At 42.3% G+C, this 26,998-nt stretch overlaps 1 long non-coding RNA gene across 7 annotated transcripts; it reads right to left on the bottom strand.

Moving 5' to 3' along the window:
* Window positions 1-899: 899 nt before the first annotated feature.
* Window positions 900-26,716, bottom strand: LOC308200916. 7 transcript variants are annotated; one of them, XR_013955913.1, is made up of 8 exons: window positions 24,204-26,716; window positions 23,761-24,058; window positions 16,966-17,064; window positions 16,766-16,861; window positions 10,208-10,332; window positions 8,884-9,262; window positions 8,112-8,764; window positions 900-2,160 (listed from the first exon to the last, which is right to left on the bottom strand). It is a non-coding gene; the product is annotated as an uncharacterized lncRNA (long non-coding RNA). The 7 variants fall into 7 exon arrangements; XR_013955911.1 differs by having other exon boundaries at window positions 8,112-9,262; window positions 16,961-17,064; XR_013955912.1 differs by having other exon boundaries at window positions 8,112-9,262.
* Window positions 26,717-26,998: the final 282 nt, after the last annotated feature.

The following is a 26,998-nucleotide window of genomic DNA, read 5'->3' as shown; positions in this document are numbered from 1 at the left end:
GGATTACATCTGACAACAGGCAACAAGAACTCCAGAAATTGTCTCCTTGGCTTGATGCAATAAGAGCAAGCTCCAGGGACACCTTATCGAGCCCTTGCTCCCTCCTTTTCTGCTATTAGGTTTCTGAGCTTGTGATAGGGTTTCGGACATCTAGGTGCACTGATATTAGATGGTCTTAATGGGAGGTATGCAGGTGGCAGGCACTGAGATAAAATGGTGAGGATACCTATGGTCCATGTCATACATCATATACACCTAGCTTCTGTTGCAGCAAGGCAGTCAGTTAAGTAGCCTTGGCAATGTGATTTGGTAGTTTATAGATAGCCCTATAGATAGGGGTTCGGGATGGAGCTCTGCCTCAGAATATAGGGGCTGGTCCCATCTGATTCATGCCAGGGGTCCTCATCAGGGCAAGAGCAGCCTCTCCACCACTTCTCACCAGATCAGACCTTTGGTCCTGGAAATAACCATTGCCAAAGGGCATCCTTTGACTTCTGATACGTTTCCCCTTCAGAGACATATTTTACAGTTCAGGTCAGTCCACACTGTCATCTGTTGGTTAAAGACAAAGTCATCACTTTTCCACTTGCATTCACAGCCAGGTTACTTCAAATTTTCAGTGAACTCGAACCAGTCGTTTGAAGTACAGGTGAAGTAGAGTCAATAGCTGCAAAAACCTCCAGGGCAGGACCATTTGGTGCAGATTGTGCCTCCTTTGCAATGAGATGTAGGACATATTTAAATTTTCTAAGGAAAAGAACTAAGCAAAGCTCAGTTAGAGGATTCTGCTGATTTCAGCAGCCTGGTGAGAAAGGGTATCCGTCAGTCCTATGGCCAAATCACAAGACAGGTGGGATTTTAAAGATAAAAATAAATAGCTGGAACTCCACCTAGTTACACACAGAAAACTGTGAAAGGGCTTGCTTTGATCAGCAACTTTGACATATGTTACAGGAGGTATTAATGTGTTTCCTCAAAATAATTTTACTGGGAAAAATGCACATGTATATAATTTTATTCACCTTTTGCTATAAGGAATTAAAATCTTGGCCAACATCTACTTCTCCCTGTTCTGTTTAAGGAAGCCTAGTACAGTTAGGCAACCTTTGCTATTTGCTCTTTGCTTTCTTTCCTGATATTTGCTCTTTGCTTTCTTTCCTACACCTCTCTCCCCTACCCACCTACCCTACATGCCCGGTGGGCTGAGGAGCTGCTATGGCCCCAGTCCTGCTGTCCAGGTGGGAATCCTCAGCACCTGAATTGTACTTGCACCAGGAGAACTTTGCTTCCACACTGATCCCCCACAGAAACAACCAGGACACTAATTATTAATCAGTTAATGTGGTGACTGAAGAGCCAAAACTATGATTGCTAACATCGACCCCATTTAAACCTGTCCTTAATATGTGTGTACTGAAGAAGCGTCTTGGAGCTTTCTGCCTTCTGCTGCACCTTGATATGAAAGCCCAGGGTTCCCCTCATGAGGAGAAAAGAGCAGCAGCAGACCTGGCAGTGCAGGTTTCATTATTTCCTTTCTGTAGAGAGACAGCACGTGTGGCACGATGCTGCTGCGTTAGCTGATGGGTGGATGAAAGCCTAAACTGTGGACACGGGGAGTAATTTGTTTAAGAAAATGAGGATTTCATTTGCTTCTTTCTCTCCTCTTTCTTATTTTATTTTTGTTTTCATCAAAACCTATTCAAGCAAACAACTTTTTTACTACATCTAAATGCATTCAGTCTGTATTTTATTATTATTGCACTTTTGTGTCCTTCCAGCTCTGTTAAGATAGATCAAAACAATACAGGAGCTTACGTTACTGTCAGATTTAATGTGCCGACCTCCTTATATCCCCCAAAGCCTTTTCAGATGCAGAGCTACATTTAAGTAAGCAATTAATCACTGCATACCTCTTCCAATGCAAACACAATTTGTTGGCAATTTAAACTGCAATTCCAGCTCTTTTGAAGTTTCCTTTTCGAGCTAAGGCTTGTGCAAATTTTGATCTCAGGCAGTACCTGTCAAATCATCAGAAGGCACTGGGGAGCCTCTGCGTGTCAGGAAGGATCTCCAGTTCTTCACTCATCTCAGTGGAGGTCAGGGACCAGGCAAATTCAGTCACACATATCTGTACATGGCAACCACTGGACTAAAACCTCCCTTTAAAAAAACCACAAAAAACAAAAAACTTTACACACAGTGTCTCAGCTAGCAGGACGCAGCCTTCCTATAAAAAGAGGAGGAGAATATTTAATTAAATCTATGATGTTCTGAAACAGTAGGCAAGAGGGTGTGCTTGGGGAGGGAGAAGTGAAGTGAAATTCAAGTGCTTTTCTGAAGAGATGGGCTATCTGTGGTTCAGCTGTCATGCTGGCTGCAGACAGGACTGTTCCTGCAGACCCAGAGCCCTGACAGAGCTGGGAAATACTCACACTGGGGCTGGGGGCAAAATATGTCTTTCCACTGGAGCACTACAGGAGGTACGATGGCTTGTCATGCTGTAAATCGTCTTCGCTGTGTGATAGATCACCTGCTCCTAACCCAACAGTAGGCACTAGAGCCTGTGGACAGCAGACCCCATAAATACACAGAGAAAAACCAGAGGGTTAACACAGGGCTTGTTGTGTTGATTTTTGAAGGAGGGCATATAATTCATCACTTGGGGGCAATCACGAGAGGGATATTTAAATTACTCTGAGAGCACAGAGCATATAAATAATAATGAACAGAATAAAATGCAAATGGCCTGGAAGGAATCTATAGTCATGAATGAAATCAGCCCTCTGATCCTAATTGAAATGAAAATGAGATGCATATTCAATATGTGCTTAATAGAATATACATAATATGAGCATCCTGAGCTAATGAACAAGACTTTTCAATCACACGGATACATATGGGCAGGCACCCCTCCTAGGGAGAGAATGCCAACAGAGGCACCCACCCCCACTAAATCTGCACACATAGCTATGTACATATACACATGCATAATAACTATGTATATATACACATGCATACCATATAATGGAAACAATGAACTTTTAACCAAACGGTGCTAGATCACAACTGCAAACCTTTATGAAAAGACCAGCTGTGGTTTTTGAACATCTTTGGAGCAGGTATGTTGCACACCATTCCAATATTTATTGGAAGGTTTTGTTTGTGTCGGAAATAACATGGGCCAGGGCTTTATTCTGCTTCGCATTTTGTGTCATTTCGCAGTAATTGATTGGGTGCTCACATGCTAATTGGTGTGGCTGGTTTCTCAGTTGCCTTTTATTGGAGATCACTGACCTACACAAAGCAATGGGAGCTGTTGCCCTTTGAATCTAATTACAAGGAATCAAATTATTTCCTGACACAGGCTGGAGTTGGGTATCTCACATCTCAGCAGATGTGCACTGTTGCGAGGATGCCTTACTCGACATGTTCAACACTGGCACAATCCCTTGAAATAAGAAAAGAGCTGCCTTTTTAAAGCAGATCTGTGGTGTTCTGAGTCTTGGAAGAATCGCCATGCTGTCCACCACACTTGCTCTTTCCTCACCCCAAAAAAAAGGATTAGACAAATTCTATTCCCAGGTTAAAACCCCAAAGCCTGAGAATCCCGGCTGCAATTCTGCCACTGCTCATCTCAGAGGTGTCTCTTGCAACCTCTGTGCCTCAGTTTCCTCATCTCCACTTCACATCTCTCCTTTTTTAACATTGCAATGGGGTTTTGAAAATGTTCTGTGCTAAATCCTGCCTAAGAGTACCTAACAGTTAAACAGATTGAACCTAGTTTATTGCTTTGCAAAGCAAATGTCATCTGTATTGAATTTCTTTCCTCATATGCTAATGAAATGCTCCTCTGATATTTTTTTTCTCCCCATTTCTGTGGAGGCAGTGTTGTTGGGAAGGTAGCTGAACACAATAAATTAAGGGCTAAGATTCTCTTTCTTGCTTTGGTATCCAACAGAAATGCTATTGCCTTGTCACTGCTGAGCCAGGGTCCCAGTGGATATCAGACTGAGGAGGTCTTCATCTCAGACCTGGAAGAGACATTATTTGTCTCCCACTTAGGATAGAGGCGCTCAATGAAAGCAGAAAAGTAAGTTTCATTATTTCTTACATTGTATGCATAAAATACTGTGGCTGCAGCGGTCCCGGCTGAGCTGCTCCTGCCCCCCATGCCCCATTGCTCTTCCCAGTCTCAGCTGAGGCGTCCCCTTTCTCGGAAGTGAACATGGCCATTTGGAAGGCCCCTTGGCCAAAAGCAGTTCATGGAGCCAGCTGAATAATTATTCCAGTTATATGCCTTTTTCTTCCAGCAGATGGTTCTCTATGGCTGTTCATTTGTAATTTTGCTCTTTGTGTATTGACTCCAATCAGTGGGGAGCCAAGATAATGGGAAATGTTGACATGACGGATCTATCCTTGTCACCTGGCCTGGATCCTCTCACCCTGCTTGCCCAGAACGGGAGTGCTGGGTTCCAGCCCTTCCTCCCAAGGACCCTACAGCCTCTGCTTCTTCGGGAAGGTGGCTGTGAGTCATAAGAAATAAGCTTGTAAGAACATGAATCTATCCTAGTCTACTGCTGCCAGGTACAACAGATGCTATCCATTAGATTTTACTTTCCCAGAAATTCCTCTGATTCATAAAACATTCAGGACTGTGGGCCTCTATTTGGTCCACTCCTGCTCCCCACTGTGTAGGCTTTGGCAGTGGAAAAGGGTATGAGTGATTATGGAGCAGGTCTTCTTCTCTAATACTTTGGTTGGCCAGAGCAGTATTTCCTAATCTGTGGGCCTCTGATCCTGGGGAGTCTTCAAGACATTGGGAAGTGATTTTCCAGATGAGAAGAAGAAAGAGAAAAGAAAAAAAGGAGATTTAAAACTATACACACGAACACCCATGGATGCAAAACAAAACAAAATTGAGAAGAATTAATTCAAGAGCATTCAAAGTTCAGCCTTATTTTAGGTTTTTATAAATGAAAACTCATGTAGCTACACTGCATCACAGTGTATTTGGAATTTGTTTCTTTATATTTCTTTTTCTGGATTAGGCAATCCTTCAGCTGAAAAGGCCAGGAAACTCTGAGCTGAGGAGCTCAGGAGCTGAGAAGAAATTCCTCTTGCTGTCTTCCCTGTGGAGCAGCACTCCAGGGCAGATGTTTGTCCCTGGGCATCCATGACGGCTCTCAGCACATCCCTTAATAATGACATGAGACAGACGAGAATTACAAGGATTAATCTAGAGCACACGTTATTGCTGCTGGCCCTGGCAGGAGAAAGCGCAAGCACATGCTGAGCTCAGTGCTGGGAACTCAGTGTCACAGCTTGCAAGGAGGGTACATCCCTGACATGACGGGGACATGGTGATGAAGCTGAGACCAGATTTGAAAACCTGAACCTACACCTCGTATACCAAATGGGCACCATTGCCAATGCTAGAAGATACCAAGAGTGAACCAAGAGTGATGTGAGAATGGCTTCACATCAGTAAAACGATTGTTTAGATGAACTCTCCTTTTTGGAATATCAAATGTACATATTCAATAATACATCAGTAAGATACACCTATTTCTAAACTTACCCATGCTATATGGAATATGAGCAGGAACCATTCACGTAAGACTCACGGGCTGATGACAAGACAATACTGGAAGCTTGCAGAAAAACTACAGTTCAAACTGATCTGGAGAAGTAAAACATTCAGGACCAATCTCACCCTCTTCCTCACCAAGACATCCTTACCTTCTGTTACTAGACTTCAAAAATTATCAACTTCCTTTTTCTCTATACCATTCAGGACCAAACTCACCCTCTTCTCCACCAAGTTGTCCTCACCGTCTACTACTAGACCTTTTCCCTACTGCAATGTCATCCTCATCTTTTGAAAGACTGTTGCATTGTCAGTATCAAGATGAATTCAGTACTTGCTATGCTGGTTTCATTTTTTTTTTCCCCTAAGCAGAATAGATTTTATTTTTAAAAGTGAAATTACCAGATGGGAAGCTAATTTAATAAGCTGATAATATCTGTTCATTTTAATTAGAAGACTGCACATAGAGCTGTTTGCTTGAATTACAACCCGAACACAACTGAAATATTACAAAATTGCCAGATTTGATTTTTTTTTTTTTCTCCAAGCAGGAACTTGAAAGTACTTTATTTAAAAATGCATTGGAGAAGATAATATTTAATCTACAAGGGCATACTTGAAGAAGACTGACTCAGGCACTCAGAGACTTGGAAAATGACACAGGTAAAAGCAACTGAGTTGATATACAGTGAGGACCACCAAATAAGAAGCATAAAACCTGCAAATAAACAGACCAGTTTTGCCATCTAAACCCTTCTTATGGGCAGAATGCTTCTGTGATTCACAACACAGAGCTTATTTTAATATGCTGCTCTCTCTGCACATATATTCCACAAATGGGAGAACTGGGCTTTACCTTTGTATTCTCAAAGTGTTTCCATCAGAAAAACACCTTACAGAAACCAGACTGACTGGAAGTAAATGCAGAGTTTATGGATTAAAAATGCAGATACACAGATGCAGGATAAAAATCAAGATGTATCTGCAAGAGAGAATATTATGTAGACCCCAAAACGTAAGAGAATATTCTGCTTTTACATGTACCTACTTCCTAACTCCGTTTCCACTGGAGGAAATAATAAATTATTTTTTAAATTCCATTTTTGCCCATGGAGCAATCTCAGAAACATTAATGAGCAGGAAATGTTGTCTGATAGTAATGTGGTTAAGAAGCACATTACTTTATAATCATTTTACTTGGGTTCAGATTAAGACTTTAAGTCCCAGAAGAAATGTTTCTCACTTTTTTTTTTTTTTTTTTTTTTTTTTTTTTGCCAGAGATTGTGTACTTAGACCAATTCAGACTGGAGGTAATCTCAGCTTTATTTTACACTGGAAAAAGGTTAAGGTAGAACACATCATGGGAAAATGTTGCATAAAGATGCATCTGACCTTGTATATCAGTGAAGAGACGGAGGAGGTGTGAGCTACAGGGAAGGCAGTGATTTATCTAGAGGAAATGGGAGGAAGGGAGATTTTCCTTGTTTCTAGAAAAAAAAAATATCCAGATTTCCCCCTCACCCCCAACACTACCCCATGTATGTGAAGTAGTCAATGTGAAATGAGTTCTTGTTCTTCAGCTGCTTCAGCATGCGTGTCTGCTCCACCAGCTTTCTTAGTTTAACTTAATTGCAAAGCCCACGAGGATGGTGTTCCCTCTCCCTGCTGCTACACCACTGCAGCCAGGGTGGGTTTCAAGCACTACTGATCTTCACATGGACCAGAGGCAAATCTTAGGGTTCATTCCTTCTCTCTTGTGCTACTAATTCAATTCTAGCAAGCAAAAAAGTGTTGCCTACCTCTGCCATCATTGCAGCCCTATCACTTAACCTTGGAAAAAGACTTTCCGGAAAGAAATAATCCTGGGAATAATTGCAAATCTAGGACCAAAAAGTCTGAATGACCTCCTTTTAAACACGACAGAAAGCTGTTGGCAAACCTTTACAGCTACATTATAAGATAAATATCCATCCACTCTTGGTTAAATTTCAAATGAACATGATCTAACTAATCAATTGTTGTTTATTTAACATGCTCTAACTACTCAAGTAAATCTAAATTAATGGCATGAGTAATTGGATTCATTTAAGACCTTGTGTTTCCTCTCCTTGTGCTCTGCTGCTCACTGCTGCTTAAATGGAAGCAGCCAAGCCACTTTGTTCTGCGGGCCACACAGCTGATACTCTGATCACCAGGATCTGGGGCCCTGCTGCCCTTTTCAGAATTATTCAAACACAAGCTCAGCATCTCCTACACGAGATACCTTGTGATTAAACCTGCCAGGTAACTCTGAGCTCCAGAACATCTCAAAGCTGAGATTTCTAGCAAAGAAGAGTAAGGTGTACAGAAGAGAAACTAGCCAGGGTTGTTCCCACTAATGCTTTCTACCTCAAGGCCTGCTCTCCCTCCTTTAATGTCCAGTGACACGCTCTCCCACAGCTCTCCTCCCAACACACGTCCCGACACCTTTGTCCCATCCCACGAACCACGTGCTGTGATGGGTCCGCATGTGCACAGCACCTACCCATTTGGTGGACTGACGTACAAGTTTTCCACTCTTTTCTGGGGAGCCGGTTCTGCAATATTCTTGATAACACAGCACGCCTGTAGCTTCTTTTTCACTGCGCAGCAGGGGATGTGTGCTGCTCCTTGTCTCAGGTACACACATGCTCCAAGCACATTCGCATTGAAGGATTTAAAATGTTTTTTTAACCTCTCCCTTTTTGAAAAGCCAGGACTTGGGGGGGAGGAGGGGTAATTTTCCACTTGCAGCTTGCTAATGGCTGGTTTCAAGAATCACTTTAACTTCTCTTGTTTAAGCTGCAGCAGCCTCACAGATCAGCCCTTCCCTGTCAGTGCTTTCCTGCCACACTTGTAGATGAGATCTTATGGCCCTTCTTCCATCAGTGGCCCCCACGCTTTGCTTTGCGGTCCTTGACACTCCTTTCATCTGACAGCTTCTCAAAACAGCAACAGGGAGCCCTCTCCAAGCTGCTTTGTACAGCTGCTCTGTCCTCCCTCTGCGCCGAAAGCAAGCAGACTCCAGGCATTCACCTCGACTGCAATCCATAGGAGAGGGGAAAAAACTCCTTGCTCTTTTACCTGCTGCTGCTCTAACGGATCTCCTGCAGGTCTGGGCCAGCTGTAGGTAGCAATTCTGGTCCAGCACAAGGTAGGCTGACGTTAGAAACAGGAAAGTTTTAAGCACTATTTACAGCTTTAAGTGGTCTTAGACAGTCAGGGGTAAAGGCAAGCATAGGGCAGCACTTAACCGAACATGAAACAAGCAGGGTTACCAGCAGCCCGCCTCTCCTCTGCTGCTCCTCTCCTCTTTAGGCTCCCCAGCAGGTTTCAGCTGAGTCTGGAGGCACCTCCATCACCACCACCCCCAAGGAAAGCTGCTTGGTGCAGGGACAACAGCCCAGACCCTAGCCTGCATCCACCCCTTGCTGCAGGAGGAAAACAGCTCTCCAGATAAGCTGGTTCCAAATACGCAGTGGCACCTCTTCCAGAGCCTCAACTGCAAAAATGAATTCCTTCCCCTAATGTTGATGGGCATTAGCTGCTGGAAATCAGGCTCCTTTCTCTTCTCCTGGAAGCGAGGACAGAGAGGAGACCTTCTCCACAGCAGACACTTTGGCATCATTTAATCCAGGCCTGGGGTTTCTGATGAGCCTGTAATCCAGTTATTCAATTAGTAATCAAGAAAGACTGCACGCTTCTTCCATCTTATCACAAGGAAGGCTGGGGCCTCCTGTGGCAGCTCTATTTATAGCTCCCTTACTCCCCGTCCCCTCTCTCACAGGCATGGGGAAGGGTAAATATTTGGGTAGGAGACATGGGATTTTGCCAATGCTATGTCACAATTCATAGCATTTCCAAGACTATGTCTGGAGGCTGCTTTTTCTCTCTCTCTCTCTCTCTCTCTATATATATATATATATAATAGAATAGACTTTTTTTTTTTTTATGGAAACAATTTTCACCTAAAATCCTGAAGTTTTAGTAAGGTGATTTAGATCCAAAGGGGATGAAATATGTTATTTCTACCAGAATATTTCTGGGAGAGAACAACTGCCTTCTGGACTCCCCCTGAATAGATCTGTGCTCTCCATATTTTAGCTAAAATGTCTCGTGGGATAATGCAGGTTTCCTGAGGCCCTGCACCCCTTAGCCCACCTGCATGGGTAAAGTAACTTGTGTGAGGATGGACAGGCAGGAGAGCAGGACACGGTATCCTGGGCCAGGAGCAAGCTATATTATGAGAGCAGCTGATTTTTCTGACTCTGGCCATGCAATTGCTGACTCTGTTTCAGATTATTTTCCCTAACTTTCTATAAGCACTAACAGGCTATAAATAAACCCACAAAAAGTTACTGCCAGGGAAGGCTAATGCCTGCTGCATTTAACAGTGTTTAGGACTTTCTTTTTGTGCCAGATAAAATCACTGGGATGTTGGCTGTGTCTAGTACTGCATTCTGGCATTCCTTTGCTGGTTCAATCAATGACCCTAGGGTGGGTTTTGCAAGATGCTGAAGGAATTAGGTGCCCAGCCTGACTTATTTTGGCCATTTGGCTGCCTAGATTTACCTTAAAAACGTAAACCTTGAAAAAGCACACCTTGTATTCAACATGTAGCCTACTGAGCAGTCTTCAGAACTAATGAAGTTCTTTTTCTTTGGGCTCTTGAAGTCTTCCTTTGGCTTCTGGTCCATACAGCAGGCAAAAGACAGTGTTGTGAACACCTGAAAAGCAATTTTAAAGTCAGCAGCTGTTGAGGGCCTGCTTCTTCATTGCCCTCCCCTGAAAAGTTTCATGAAACACTATTTGCTTTCCTTGAGCTGCTAAAGAAAATATTAGACAAATTATGGTTCTGTGCAGAGGTGTGTGCCTGCCCTAACCTCCCACATCTCTGTGGTATCTGGAAATCTATTGACAAATTATTTCCTATCTGCCGTTCACAGTTGCTAGATTCATGGGATGAGAAAGTCTTTATTTCTTTGCAGGGCAGAACTGTAGTCAACTAGATTAGAAAATGTTACTTTCTGATAGATTTTCTTTTTTCCTTTAGATGTCCAACAGAATGTTATACTGAGGTGCACTGAGAAAAAATAAATTCCACACCAGAGATATGATTTTTCTATTAACTCTCTAACCCCAAACTTCTTCAGGGATTTTTTTTTTCCTTTGAATTTCTACAGAATTCTTCCATAAGAGCTGAAGAAGTTTGCAGAAATAAGTCGTTCATGTCAGTATTTCCTAATGCTTATAGAACTGTTCATTGTTTTTAAAAATTGATTCCTTTTAAATATATAATCAAGTTAGAGATGAGATCTTTTGAAGCTTCAAGGATTATCTTGCAGAGCCGTTCATTACCAGGCTCTGGTAAAACTCCAGCCCTGTGTGTTACCAGTACGAGCTTCCAGGAAAAAAAGGCTTCCCTGAGCTGATATCACACACAGTCCTCAGCAGAAAGCTGGCGTTTAACAGGACTGGAACATTAAATGAAATTGTGCATTATGGACTGGGCATTCGCTGGCCCACGTGGAGCAAGTACTTTGCAGCCACGATTGCCAGCAGAAAAACCCGCCTGTAAAACAGTCACTGGTACAGGCAGGGGCACGGAGACAAGCACTGTTAATCAAACTTCCTGAAACATGAAAAGAATCTATTTAGTATGCAGCGAGTGTTGAAGACAGCTCTGAGCAGGAACATGCCTCCGTGCTCCAAAGGGAGACTTTCCACGTTTTGATTGCACGAGTACTTGGAAGAGCAATACGCAGAGCGCTGCCATCAGGGTCACAATTGCCATTTGCAATCAAACACAGCCTAATGCAACGCTGCTCCTTGTTCTGTTATTTTTATTTATTTATTTATCTTTTTTTTTTTTCCTCCATATGAAATTTTCTCTCCCTCATTCCTCCTCTATTTATTGTATCCTTTCAGGCATTAATTTCATCACTGCTAAATGTAATTTCCTACCGACTGAGATGGAATGACAGTCAGGCTAGGATTTACACTTCCAGTCTAATGAAACCAGTGAAAATGATTTTTAAATCAATGCAGGAAAATGCAGGAGGGGAATTTCAAGGATCCCTGCGTTCATGGGCATGATTGTATGGGATGGAAGTAATAACTTTGATTTGCTTTGATATGAAGAGTTTTCTCATGATTCTCACACAACAGTTGTCCTATAGTGCTGCTTTATAATATCTAATCTAAAACCAGTGACATTCGCTACTGGTAGGACCACAGCTTAACAAGACTGTCCTTTCTTCTCTACCCAGAGCATTTCACTACCTTTTTCTTTGCAAATGTGCTTTCTTCTGGAAGCTGGGGCTGATTCCAAAAAGAGTTTTACTCATACTCAGGTCAATGGGCAACTGTGTATGATACAATTTAAAATGATCACATACAAGATATAAATTCAAGATAAGCAGTGCTGACAAAAAAAGGCACAGTAAATATTGAAACCATCTTCTCCTTGTTTTTATTTCCTAAAACTTCAGGACCTCTAGTAGCTTCTTGTAAGAGACAACTAAAATTTGCTCCAGTACTCAGATGATTGATGTTTGCTGCCTAGGGTTTGGGATTTTATTCTGAAACCTGGGGAACTACTTAATTTCAAGATTGTTCATACCTATATCTAAATTTAGTGATTCAAGATGTCATTTAGAAAAAGGCCAAGGTAGCAATGACTCCCTTCTATTCTGGGTATGAATGTGAGTAGCCTGACATTTCTGTTCAGAAGGCACCCAACAAACTTATTAATCTTGCTGAAATTGTTTAGGTATTGATGCTTACGTCAGTGTTTGGTGTTACTAATTATTGTATTAGAAAATCAGGGATATAGAACTATTCCTAATTGTTGATGGCTGCTGTGTACTAACAGGAATTTCTTACCGCTTGGACTAGAGCATGATTTTACCTAAGTAGATATAATTGACTTCACTCTGCCTTCCTTCTCCCTGGTGCACTATTACTGGTGCTCTGTTGCACTCATTCTTTAGGGCAAAAGGATTCACCAATTAAAACAGTTTTAATTCCTGCCCACATACCATTGTGTTGCAATGCTGTTATTTTTCTTTAAATTTTATCTGTCATTTGCCTAGTGCACGTGGAGTTACGGAGATGAGCACAGTAAAAAATGATGCTCCGAAGACTTTTCAGTCTTCCTTAGTTGTGGGAAAGATCTGCTCTGCATGCTGAGGTTGTGCGGAGATGTGTAAAGGGAGTAATGATTTGCCAGACAGATGTCCTGTTGGGCTTTCTTATGCCTACGCGTGTTTTTTTTTTGTGTGTTTTGTTTTAACTTATTCTATGTAAGTATATACCACACCCAATCCCATGGCAACTCAGTGTACACACACACAGACATACACAGACAGGCTGTTACCAAGGCATCGGCAACACACACACGTGTTCTCTGTCACTATGGTGACAGCAAATATTTTATGCTTTTTATATGTGGGTACATACGTATATATTCACGCATACATATTTGCTCCATTACAGCTTTTTATGCACCCCTGATGCTGTACACAAATGGGGCCAGATCCTGCAAGCTTAGAGCTGAGTAGTTTTGCTGTGCACTTCTTTACGGAGTCTCATAAGTCAATGGGATTTTCCTTGGCCTGAGTTATATACAACAGACAGTGTAAATACTTCTGAGGTTTGCTCACAATCAAAAAAAAATCTTGAATTATGTTTTCATCCAAATAGGTACAAATCCTTTCATCATCTATAACCCCAATGCTTTTCTCAAATAATTAAGCCAGCTTGCTGTTGGTAGCCATCACATTCACCTACACAAGCCTAAGACTTTCCAAGTTCATGAGATGAACATAAGAAATGGCTTTCATAACCAAAGCTGTTACCAGCTCTCCCTCTATTTCCCAGTTTATCTCCAGGTTTCTCCCATACCAGATTCCCCGTGAGGCTGGCCTCACGTTACAGCGGCATGGCAAGAACCACCTCTCCTGAGAACGTCTGTTCCCCCTGACCCCACACAGACACAATGACTGCAATGCACAGAGTGCAGCAATTACCCACGTGGCAGAAGTCCTGCCCAAAGATTTATTTACTCTCTGCTTTTAATTTTGTCCTTGTTCTGCATCCTACAAAGGTTCCTGTCCCGCTGCCAGGCCTTCGGTGACTGCTATTTATTTTATTTACTGTTGAGAAAATGCAAAGATGTGTAAATCCATAAATAGCTAATGTAAGAAATATTGCTCCTGTGACATAAATCTGAGACTTTCCACCTCTTGTATCAAATGAATGGTCCAATGGGCCAGGCAGCTCCATCCAAGTCTCCCAGGATCCGGTGACATTTAAATAAAACTTAGCTTTCAGGGTTAGGGGAGAAGAAGAAAGGAAGAACTGAATGAGTTATGAAAATAAAAATTAAACTGCACTACAATTGATTTACAGCATCCTGGGTCACATTAGACAGCCAATGTGTCTGTTCTGAGACCTTGTCTTGTTGCTTTTACATTTATGTAAACTTATTTCAGTTAAAAAGAGAGCAAGAAAGGAAAAATCAATTGAAACAGAGGACAGATTTAATTTAGCTGGGGGGAAATCTGATCAAGGAAGGAAAATGATGGAGATAAAAGTAACCCCTGTCCCAATGTAGAAAGAGAGGAGCTGGCCGTCTGATGTTCATTAGAATTAATTAACAGTGTTCTGCTCCTCTGGGGCCTGGGGGTGAGGAGGGTGAGATTTGCTGCTGTTCTGAGAATGACTTGAAAACACAGACCAAAGGAAAGGGGAGCCAGGGGTTCTCCCTCTTTTCTTTTTTAAAAAGACAATGGGTTGAAAGCTCTGGGTGCAGAGCGGCAGAAACACGGCCGTTCAGCCACAGCCCTTTCCCACCACAGCTCTGTGGAAGCAGGCAGAGAGAGACTGGGAATCTGTTGTAGTTTACTGGCAAGGGAGGGGAAGATGTCACCAAATGCAATGGGGGTGAGAAAGCCTCGACTACAGGAACTTTCGCACTCCAGGGTGAATCCGTGGCCAACCAGAAGATGATGGTTTTTGGCCAGTTTACCTGAGAAAATGAGGTTTATGTGATCAACTCTACATATGCAACTGTTTTCTCTTTGCCTATGGCTCTCTAAAAATCATTAAGAAGTCCAATGACTGATTTGAACCAGATATGTGAATACTCTGAAAAATGTTAAGTTCCCAGAAGGAAATAGTCCAGCAAGTAGAAAAGAGTCTGCATTTATGTTCAGGTTGATACTAGGGTTAAACCCCTGTTCCTTATTAGACACCAGAGAAGCAAAGAAAGTCAGAGCTGTTATTAGTGTTCCATGGGAAAAGCTGCATCCCAGACTATTAAACCCAGGATAATCCAAACACCAGACACAAAATGGCAGGAAAGAGGTTTCATAAATTCAGCTACTCACAGATCAACATGTTTTTTTTTGTTTGTTTGTTTGTTTTAATCCATCACCATGAAGTTCTGCTAGGAAGCCTGCTCATGCCAGCCCTGACAAGCACGGTGCCCGCACTCCACTCACTACGTGCCGGAGGAGGCAAGGCAGCCAGTCCAAGAGTGTAAGTTAACCAAGAAACCTGCTTCCAAAAACATGGTAGGCAGCTGGGACAGAAGGACACAAACTGTTTGTTTGCTTTGGATTGAAAGGGGAGGTTTATTTTAAACTTCATTAGGATTTTTGGGGGATGGAAGAAATCAGGCTCTACTAAACGCAGGGAAAAAGTGAATTTTCAAAACCTGGAGGGGATCAGAGCTTAAACAAACAAACAAAAAGTCACTGAAATTTAACCATGCAAATGTACTTGACTGATTCCCTGTTCAGAAAGTAGTGCCCAAGAACAAATAGTTCTTTGGCTGCTGAAATGTTACAGGATATTGGCAGCCCAAAGAAATGAAAACAACCCCCTGAATAAAGACGTTCTGTGCAGCCTGAGCTGCTGTGCTGCTGCCCTGTGGTCAGGATGTGGGAGCGCTATCAGGATGGTGATGGCTGAATGATTTATGAAGTCCCTTTTTCAAAGGATGCCTTGATAGGTAAAGCTGATCCTAGCCAGCCACGGCATCAGTCACTGAAAACTCTACGTTACAGAAAAGCAGAGAGTGGGCCATAGCTTCACTTGCTGCTTCCCCCGTCAGTTTGGAGAGGGATGGAACATGAACAAGGTGGGTGCATCATTCAGTCTGGCATTCAAGAAACTAAAAGCAGGTGAAGCAAGGGAATAGGGATAAAATGGAGGGCCCCATTAGTGTTTCCATCTCTGCCTAGAGCCATCTCTCTGGACCTGCAGCAACCTCAAGCCTTCCTTGTTTGGGAAGGTATGATGTTGTTGAGAAAAAAGGCTTTTTAGTTAGGAGCAGTTGCCCAATGGAAGAACATACACAATAAATATCCTAACTGCAGTCGGGTTTAGGAAGTGGGAAAAAGACTGGTGAGGAGCAAGAAGCCTCTTGAACTGCACGCTGACAATCAAAATTGTCCAGGCATTTCAGCTACAAAGCTACCTCCAAACACACAAGCAGGATGAAGCATGAACGTAGACCAAGATCTGAATTAGGTAGGTCAATCTTTCTTCAGCAATTCTATCACACTAAATTCAATCTTTAGTTCAGAGAGGAGGCACAGAGCTGAAAATTGGAGCTCAGCTATAGAAATTGAATCTCACGAAGGCAAGAAAGCGGTCAGGCACAGAGGGAAAAGAAAATAATTTCTTAAATATTTTCCCCTTTGGTTTCTCTAGCTAAAGTCAGTGTTTGCCAAGAAATAATCCATCCATGGCTTTCCCTCCTGTGCTTAGGGAAGTAATCCACTGGGGGCTGGAATTTGAAAGCCCAACACCCACCAGCCAAGTTTGAGCTATGTTACTGAGCACTGTTTTTCATAACTAGTCCTGCTGGCTCTTGAGAGAGGAGAGGGAACCCTTCCCTCCCCAGGGGAAAGGAAAGTCAGTCTGGGCCATGGTTTGCACATATCAATGACCTCGAGGCAATAGTGCACAGTCATCTGGTGCCACTGAGATGTCCATCTACCAGAATTAGATGCTCCGTCGTCAGTAGGACTGAAGAAGGAACAGATAAGTGTTCTTAGTCAGATAAGTGTCTCTCCCACTCCCACAGAAAGCCCGGTGAAGTTGTAGAGATCTACAGAGAGCCCTGTAATTTTTGTGGTTGCCACCTACCTTGGAGCTGCTGTGGTTCTCCAGGAGCCAAGGGCATAGCTCTGTGTGGTCCTCTGGGGACAGTTCAGGTCTTGGTGTGAAGAGTTCTGCTTTGTGCTATCCAGACATGAAAGTTCAGTCACAGAATTTTCTGCACCCAAAAATATTCAAATGAGAGAAAATGAGTTGCTCCTCTTGCGGGAGCATTCAGATTACCTCACCTCCCAGCTTGGCAAAGTTCTTGCAGGCACAGCAGATTATCAACTGTAGTTATAATAGTAACTCTGTATTGTGATTTAACACATCTTGCTGGAAGCACTCTGCAAAGAACCAATATGGCAATAATAAATAACAATTTAGAAATGATCATCAAAGTGGAAAACCAACATAGATGAAAACTAAAAAGCCAAAGGGCATCATTAGAAGGAGGGGAAGTCTTTAGAATGCAGCCAGGATGCAGAAAATGTCTATTCATAGCCAACTTTCACCTGCTCCCTTTTCCCTTCAAGAAAAATGTGTATTAGAACTTAACTTTACAATTTATATGCATTAGATTTCAAAGAGCAAACACAGCCATGAGCTCTGGTTGCTTTGAGATCTCATTCACCCTAGCTCTCTCCTCATAGATATTATACAAACTTAACAGGTAGTAAAGGAATACAGATATCTCGACTGCAGTGGGGCTCAAAAATGTTTTCTGCTCTCACCTCAGTGAAAGATCAGGATTCTTATGGACTTGGGCCAATAGTTAAATTACTACAAGCCACAGTTGTACTGGTTATGACTGCATAGTCCAGTAACAGTGACACATGGGGAGAAGCAGGATAGCTTTAAAGTATTACAGACGTGATTTACCATGCTTCTTAGATTACTGTGACTGTACATTCTTATAGAAATCAAGGGTTTTCTTTTTTCTTTTTTTTTCTTTTTTTTTTTTTTTCTTTTTAAGAGAACATTCATTTTCACTGGAGGGAAAAGTGCTGAAGAAATGTCTATTGTTTCCTTCAAAGTCTGGGAATGCGCCTAGAAAATAATTGAAGTTCTGAAAGAGAATATTTTAATTTTCCCCTGAAAAATACTGATCATTGACTGCCTAAATTGCAGCTTAATACAGAATAGGAAAAAACAATGAAAACAGGAAAAATCAAAATCTCACTATCAAAAAATAATTTTGACAACAACAAAAAAAATATATTTTTTTTCTCCTCATTGGTGAAGTCTTTTCTTTCTGTAGGTTATTTTTACAAGTTCACTGGTACCAGCTATGTTCCTTTTCTCCTCTTCTAGGTGAGCATTTAATATGATCTCTTTCTTGACCACTCCAGAACATCTAAATATAACCCACAGTTTTAGGAGCTGCAACCTTATTTGCATCTACTGAATTGTTTCTCATATTTCTGGGGATTACTCTGGTTGTTTAGCAAATGCTGTAGAATATCTCAAAGTCATTGTCAAACCCTCTTCTGGAGGTAACCAGGATTGGTTTTTCATGAGCAATCAAAGGCACGGTGTTGAAGGTCTCTCCTCCCATCATCCCAACATCTGAGCACTTTTTAGCCTTTAATATCTTGGTGTGGGAGGCAGACAGGCCAGCAGGCAGAGCAAGGCCCAACACGTGGCACTGGAAAAGGCTGACCAACAAGGCACAGGTCCCCGACACCACATTGTCAAAAGCAACGTTCCCATTTAGTCACTTGCACTCAGTGTCTTTCAAGCCTCATTGAACTCCGACGGGGTAAAGAAGTCTTTGCGACGAGCGTTCTCTGCGTCCCCAGGACCGAGATGTTTAGAGGACGTCAGTGCCATCACTCCAGCCTGGGATAACGCTGAAACAACTGCTGTCAGCGCCGTGATGACGACAGGATGGGGGAACGCTGTTAACAACGGGCGGCCGTCAACACTTCCAAAACTCTCCTCCGAAATAAGGCCACTGGGTTGTCTCTAAATCTTGCTCTGGGTGCGTGTCTCGCTGTGAGCTGCGGTGTTTGGGGTCTGTCCGGAGCAGCGAGCGGTGCAGCAGCCGCCAGGACCCCAGCCGAGGGTGGCAGCTGTAGAGGCATCGTTACGTCCTGCCTCCCGCTGCTCCACGCGAGCTACTGCTCCTAGCTACGATGGGCTTTTTTATTTCGGTTCGGTTTATGTGTGACATAATTTCCCCATAAAGGAGGGCTGATTGTAAATCCAGATGGAAATGGAACAGTTTGCATGAAATGCACTTTAATTAATTAGCTAAATGCTCGCAAAGTGCTTTGAAGATGTAAAGCACCATACAAGTGTTAAACGGTAATAATAATAAAATAACAATAATTAATTTCCCCAGGAAGCATGTGTACAGAACATGCCCAAAATATTCCTATCTAAGAGCAAAGAAACCAATAACAATAAAAATAAAAAAAAAATCCACTTTACTTCTGACATTCTACTGAGGGCCAAGAACCTCAATAAGATAAATTCATTCATTTATGCATCCATGGAGACAAGAGTTTGCATCTAGTCTAAAATGAAAATAATGTCCACGGTGCCCATCAGTCAGCGTGACAGACCAGAAGTATAATTTTGAGCAGTTAAGCAAGACAGAGCTGCTCAATATTGAGATGCCTGATAAGGGGACCTGACCACTGCCTAATCGCTGATTTCTCTTCCCATAAAACCAGTATAGCCCAGCAATACAATGGCCCGCAGTGGCTCAAAGTCTGGTTGTTGGTCCGTCTCCTCTGTCTTACAGAAGAGGAAGGTGAGAACCCAGGCTGAGATTTACTCTTTTACACAGTGCTCCTGGCTGCAGTCTGGAAAGCTGCTCCCCTCCCTTGAGGAAGTGTTCATTTTGGTGCCTCCATCCAGAAAAATTCTGCGTGCAAGTTAGTGAGAAGGAAAAGCTATTGCAAAGACTAATGGAAATATACGCTTGCCAGAGGATTTGCTCTGGAAGCATTTGAAGGTTGTCCTGAAGGCTCTGTAGGTCTTCAGGGTAAATCATCTGTTCAAGTGCCAACCTCGTGCTGTATCACCAGGACTGCACTTGCTAAAGGAAACTGGGCTAGATCATCCTCACTTTGGAGGAGGGAGATGACAGCACAGTATTTCCTCAGCTTTGTGACAAACTTTCACTTGAAATCGTCCCAGAATTGTTAACCTAACCGTGACATCCCACAAAGTACATCTGCTTGTGCAGGTCGCTGTGGAGACTAAAAGGTAGGGCAGAGACACTCTGTAGATGGTCTGATTTTGCCTTGCATTTTTCATGCTTTATACAAGTGCACGGATGAACGGTGAAAGTTTATGTCATTAATCAGTGGCTTATACCCAAAGCATTAGGGATTTTAAAGCTGAGAAGATAATGTGACAAATGAAAAAACGATGTGAATTAATGAAAAACTGACTTTTCCTCTTGATATTAATTCAATTCTATGGCAAGGGTGCAATCAAATTCATGTAGAGGTTTTGATGGATATGGAGAGAGAGGAAAGCACCGTTTATCCCTTGGAAAAGCTTCACACAGCACAAGAACAGCCCCTTTACAATATCGTAACTGCAGGAGGTGTCATCCACCATGAAGCCTGTGTGATGGCTATGCCCCCAGAACTGGGAGGATGTAAGGGTTGCAGATGAGGTATTAAGCTTCTATCAAGAGCCTGGGTCCAGGAGTTTACTTTTAATCTATGTTAGAATTACGAAGTTGAGAAGAAAAGCTGTGCTGCTTTCTTGCAGAAGGACTCTGGCACCCAGTGCCTCCACAAAAAGCACACACGAGTCACAAGTCGAGCAGAATTTTGTGATTTTTTTTTCCCCAAATACTGTTCTGTATAGTAGAGCATCATATAACAAGAGGCACTAAAATGAGAGATTTTAACTTTACCAAACTTGGACTTTATCTCTGTGTCTATAGGTACCGTTTAAAAAAAAAAAAAAGTAAAAAAAAAATATGATTCTAGATGCATCTGTAACCTTGCCACCAGAGCAGAGAGAGATGCAATCTCCACCAGAAGAGGTAACGAAGCATTTAGAAGTATTTTCACGTTTCTGAGTCCAGCCAGTTTCCCTAAAGCAAAACCTCAGCTTTGCCCCAAAACTGGAATGGTATCTGACAGTCAAAGAGAATATCCTTGAAAAGGAAGCCTAGAGTATGAAGAAAAAAATTAAGATTTTGAGCATGGAAAAACAGGATAACTTTACCCTGATCCTGAATTCATCCCATTTTTACTGAGAAGCAATAGGGAATTTGAAGTCTCCACACAGCCCCAACAGCTCTGAATGAATAAAAAGATTGAGACTGACCTGCTGAATTTGACCATTATTTTAATGAAAAAATCCCATCTAAGGACTAAAGGACTTGGAAATCCAACTTGTACTTGCAGAGCTGTTTACTGACCTTTTCTGTAAGCCGATGTAGTCACGAGCAGTAAGATCAAAGGCCTGATGAATGTCTGATGTGAAGTGAAAAGAAAGGGCTTCAGGCTCTTTCCCTTAGAGACTGATGAACACTCATTTCCAGTTAATTTAATAGGATATATGCTGAAAGAAAGGACTCCTGTATGCATTACTTTGAATGTAGTCTCTTGTATTTTCTCTGCCTAAGTGGCCGGTCTGTTGTAGTGAGTCTCTGTGTTAACAGATACCAAACATTGTCAGATGAACCTACCTCTTCAGGGCTCAGCTTGCAAGGCTCTGGATGCACCGTGCTGTAGATATCAGACACCCAGGGCATACTGTAGGTTTGGGGTGGGTATAGAAACTCAAAGATATGGCTGGTTTGTGACAAACAGCTACGACCTAAGCCTCCAGTGGGACCAGCAAAGCTTCACTAGTTGGAGGGGAGCCACGGTGATAACAACCCTGGTTGTCTGAGTGCTGTTTTAGGGCTGTGAAACAATTAAAGCAAGGGCATGAAGGAAGAGTGTACTTTAAGGCAGCGATATCAGCATCAGACTTGAAGCTGACAAGTGAAATTGAATAGTGCATTTCCTGACCTGTGAACATTTTACTTCCAAGCCATCTCCAAGGACTGTTTTTTGGCATAGGAACAAAGCCACACACCTTGAAGGAGCAATGGTGAGCCCAGAGGGAAGCAGCCCACTGCCCATGGTACGGCTCAGCTTTCCCCATACACCTCTCAGCACCAACTCCAGCAAGCTCCATGGAAGGGAGGAACACAAAAATATTCCTATTCACATGCCCACTGATAGTTCCTAGCCCAATCCCCTCCGTACAAAAGTAAAACCCTAAGCAATTTGAAAAAAGACTATATATTCTTTCACTTCCACTTGGAAGATAATAATTCATTCCTATACATAATGATTTTGGAAGGGGCATAATGAAAGGGAAGATGGAAAATGTCAATACCATTCAATGAAATACATTTAGTGAAGCTAAGCGTTTGGCCTTTGTCAATCCTGCTGGGATAGTCAGGGCTGTAAAATGGTTCAGTGCTTGTCTGCACTTTTAAAACCTTTTATTTTATTTTTCTCCTACAGGAGATAGTGTAATGCTGGAAAGACTGCGCATTTACCTCTGCACAGTATCTAAAAGGAGACATGCTCCTAAAAGTGCATTTTACCTGGGGAAGCTGCAGCTGCTATACCTGTGCTATACCCACACGCTACTCTTTCAAATTTAGCCTAGCACTCACTCTCTCTTTTCCCTGAGACTCAGCATTCCCATTCCATATCAAATGCATGTGGGATGCTACCACGCCAGTCTCCAAAAGAAAAACTGCTCCAAAGAAACTATAAACTATCTCTGTTGTAGCAGGTCCTAATTGCTCGAGGATGAACAAAACCAGGTTTGCCACAATTACCCTCTGCAAATCAGGACTGCAGAGACAGCTCTGCAAATATCCCTGCCTGCCATGTTTTCTGCAGCCTCCTCATGGTTTTCTTATCCTCCATTCTGTTTTCTGTAGAGTTAGTCTTTGGTCCTAAGCACTTTGGTGCAAACACATTCTTTATTTTTTCTTGGGATAGCACTCACCACAGTGGCAGATAGGACTTTACCCAGGCTTCAAAGACCAGATGATGGTCACAATACTAATTAATAATAGCTCCAAGCACTGCTAGGCCTCCTCAAAGTTTTAATCTCTTTATGCTGGGTACTTCAGTTTGCTTTTGTATACAACTGTGTCCAGAATTGCCCTGACTGACAAACTGCCAGTCAGCAAGAACAGCTCTGATTTCATTACCTCCCAGATAGATGTACACTGGAAATAATCAGAAGAGCAAAAGGGTCAAGTCACTTCTATAACTAACTAACATAGGCACGAATTTTGTCTGAGGTTCCAGTCCTTAAGCAGTCATCCTACAGCCTATCTGCTGTGCCTTACAGACACCGTCCACTTTAACTAATTAATACAAACTTTGGGTTTTAAACTAGAAAAATGGAGATGTCAGCAAGAAAATGAACCAATTCAGGAGCTTCAGCCCTTCCTGTGCCTAAATCCAACTGCTAGTCTCAACGGTAATAAATTAGTGTTTAAAACACTTCAGCTTTTCATCATCCATTAGAGTAAACATCCGCTGCTCATTCATTTTCCTTCTGCAGGATCATTGTCTTCACAAGTCTGAATGAATTGATTTCTTCAAATTGGGCTGGGTATCATGAGAGGGCTAAATATTCCCAACAGACCAGAGCATGAACTGAGTGGAGTATGCGTGTGAAATAAATTCGCATCCAAAGAAGGAGGAAGTGACAGATCAATACAGAGCTACCATTACAAGTCCTGGAGTGCCAGGAAAACCACACAGCACACATACAAGTAAAATGGGGCCTCCTAGATAAAAAGAAAACTATCACTTTTCCCATTTTATAGGTAAAATGGAATTTCAGGATGGAAATCAAATTATTTGAGAGAGATCAAACAACAGACAAACCTCAAAATGATGAAGAAAACCCAGGAATTCTGGGTGTTACCCTCACACTCTCTGTTCCCAGCTATGTTGACATCTGAATTTGTAAGAAAATAAAATATACAATAAAATAACCATGGATCATAAGTCATTGCAATGTAGGCTGGCAGGAGATACCTTAGGTTTGCATTTCCCAGATGAATCAGAAAGCAAAAAGACCAGGAAAGTTTGTTTCCTGTCCAGTAAAATTCCATTACTGTGTCTGACTGGTTTTGCATACACACACACACATGTGCGTGCACATGCATTCAATGTTGCTCCATGATATTGGGTTTTCTGGCTTGATCTCAGAACTGGCATCAATTAGAAGATGAAGAGCTTCTCCTCTGCTGGTTTATGGGCCATGAATGAGATTGCACTCATCTTGATGATCCTTCTATTGGGCCACAATTCATGACCGTAGTATAGCCTGCCCCTAACAAAAAAGGACACACCCATACGAGGAAATCCGTCAGAAGGTGTCAACGCATCACTCTGAACATACCCAGGAAATACCTATTTGTCTCTCTTCTTTTAATTTAATCTAGTTTTTCTCTTTTCTGATTTCTTTCCCTTTTTACCTGCTCACCCAAGGGAATCGCGCTGATAGGAAGGCAGAGATACCAGCTGCTCTGTAACTCTCTCCATTTATCTCTCTTAGGTACTTATGTGCCTCCTTAACAATATGCACCTGCTTGAATCCATCCTTATTCAGTGAAACATTCAGAACTCATTGTGAGCCCCGCTGATACCAAGCAGAGTTAAACACAGTTAATGTCATGCTTAAAATTCAGCCCAGATGAGTAGTGCTTTGTCAAATCTTTTTATGGCACTGAATACCTTAGCAATGCAGGTGCAAATGACCTTCAAAAAGCAGCTTATTACAGTTGTTCATAGGAGTTAAGGACCAATATTTTAGGGGACAGTTAAGGAAATGTACCTGACTTTAGATCTTTGCCACTCACAAGCAAAAGTTCAAGGAAGCTGGGATAAGAAGGCTCAATCAACTCTCAAAAATCACAAAAGCTCTGAGAAATAAATGCACAAAGATGCTATTTTTAAAGTTCTTGGGATAAAAATTGCTCTTAGCTGCCATAAAACTCAGAAGGCTTCTGTATGTTTCATTTTATCTGCCTAAAAGCTTATTTTACATGTTTTGAAATACGAAGGTAACCTGGGGTGCTGTTTCGTAGCTGCTTACAATTTTCAATACCTGAAAATCATGATCAAATAATGAGACCACCACAGTGAAAACCTTTTAATATCTCAGATGCTATCCTGACTCATCATGACCAAAGCAATAATTTATCTCTGTTACAATCAGTACACTTATTCTCCAACAATGACAGAAATAACCTGAAAAATGTATGGAGTGGACTCATAAAAGACTCTATGCCGGAGTAAGAGTGGAGTGGAGAGAGGACTCCAAAACTGTGCCTGTGGTCTACGTATCCTCAAGAATATAAAATAAATGAAACTGTTCCTAGCCTAAAGAAAATTTGTCTGTGGTGTTTGGAAGAGCCATCTGCTCTCCAGGAGATCGTTGACCACTGCACAACCGGAGTGGCAGTGCTTAACGGGAGGCGGCTAACAGGCAGGTGCAGAGAGCAAGCTGAACAGCTCGGCCTCTAACTGCTACAAACTGGTGCTGGTTGAGCTGCCTGGCTGAACTGCCAATGGCTCGGCCATTAGAGGGCTCAGGACATTTATCTGCAGACAGGTTTAGGGCTCTTCATCAATTTTCAGCTCTCTACTCTTTCTAACCCTCTATAAACTCCATCTGGTCTTTGGATCTGCCTGGAGCTTTGTGCACGGTAAAACTCATGCACCCAGGCTGGAAGGTTTGTGAAAGCCATAGAAAAGGAGTAGATTTTGTAAGGGCAAACATTTACATTTTTGTTTTCTGTTCTCTCTGATGCAGCCACAAGTACCCGTATCACTGAGAGCCCTACCGAGTCCTTTCCAAGTGCTGGGAACCTTTCAGGTCGGGTGTGCTGTGGAGGCACCAAGGTCCCAGGGCTCGCCAGTGCCTCAGTGCTGCACTTCATTATGGGCTCAAATAAGTCTTTTGCCTTGAGAAAGCTCTTACAGAACATGGTTCATCCTCCTAGCAATACATTCACCATGGGCTTGCCAGAGATGACTGCTTTGCACCGCTTCCCCTGTTCAGTCTGCTGAGATATTTGTGTCTGGCTCTGCCTGCACATGAAATCTCCCTACACACGAAACCACTGAAGCCACTTTGCTATGAGGCACCAGTGAAGCTCCCAGCTAGTAAAGCGAGTGGTGAGGCAGAAGGCATGGCCCCTGTAGGAGGCAAATCATGACAACACAGCTTGCAAATAACAGCAGACATCAACACGCTCATCCAAAGCCAGCCAAAGCCTCTCCTGTTTGAATTCCCCTGGTCACCTCTTTGCATGCACACGGCACAACTGCTCACACACGCAAAGCCAATGACGACTGCATGGAAATAAAAGTACACAGGGTAAAACTAAATCTAACTCTGCTCCTCCTGCCAGCTAGAAAAGGAAGGTTGGGGTGTTTATCGTTTTCCTATTTTTTACCCTCACAGTGAACCATGAGAGCCTGTGACACTGGATACCTAATAAGAATCTGTATAGAAAGGATGCAGCAGTATAAGGAGGACAAAAATAACTGAAACAAGCTCAGCCCCTTTGCCCGGAAGGCAAATTCATTGCTATTTCACTCCAATGCCTGCTGAAGCTGTGGACTCCTCCCTTGGTCTCAGCAGTGATTTTATTTCCTTAATTAATCAATTACACATGTAACTGTGGTCCATTAGCAAGGCAGATGACTGTCTTCAGTCTCTGATTACTGGTTTTGGAAGGACCCAAAAATATTTCAGTTAAGATGAATAGATTTCCTCTATGAGGTTTTAATGAGACCATTTAGCATTAAAAAACAACAACAACAAAAAACAGACAAAAAAGAATTAAAATGGGCATAATAAGCCAACTCCACCTGCATCATGCACTTGGGAAAAACAACAGGCCCCAGTTTCAGACCTTGTCTGTGCTTAATTGTACTTGGAAGAGCACATAATGGAGGGCTAATGGTACCTATGTGTTTAGTTCACTTAGCAGCACAAAGGGGATGATTTCCTACATGCAGTATAGCACTTTGCTTGGCTGCTTTATAAGATAATGATCAGGAGACATACATTAGTAATAGACTGCCAGGACCAGCGTGTCCTGGGTTATAAACCCCAGCTGGTCATGATCATAGTTATTAATAATAACAGTAATTTGCATTTGTAAATCACATATGACCACAAAAGCTACCAGAGTCTGTTTATATAATACACATATTACAGTAAGTCTAATTTCATCTGTGTATAAATATATGGGCATTT

The sequence above is a fragment of the Anser brachyrhynchus genome, assembly GCF_964034855.1.
Source record: "Anser brachyrhynchus genome assembly, chromosome: 11".
In the NCBI taxonomy this organism is placed as follows: domain Eukaryota; kingdom Metazoa; phylum Chordata; class Aves; order Anseriformes; family Anatidae; genus Anser; species Anser brachyrhynchus.
Note: the sequence above shows the minus strand (reverse complement) of the source record. Positions and strands in the feature narration are given on the sequence as shown.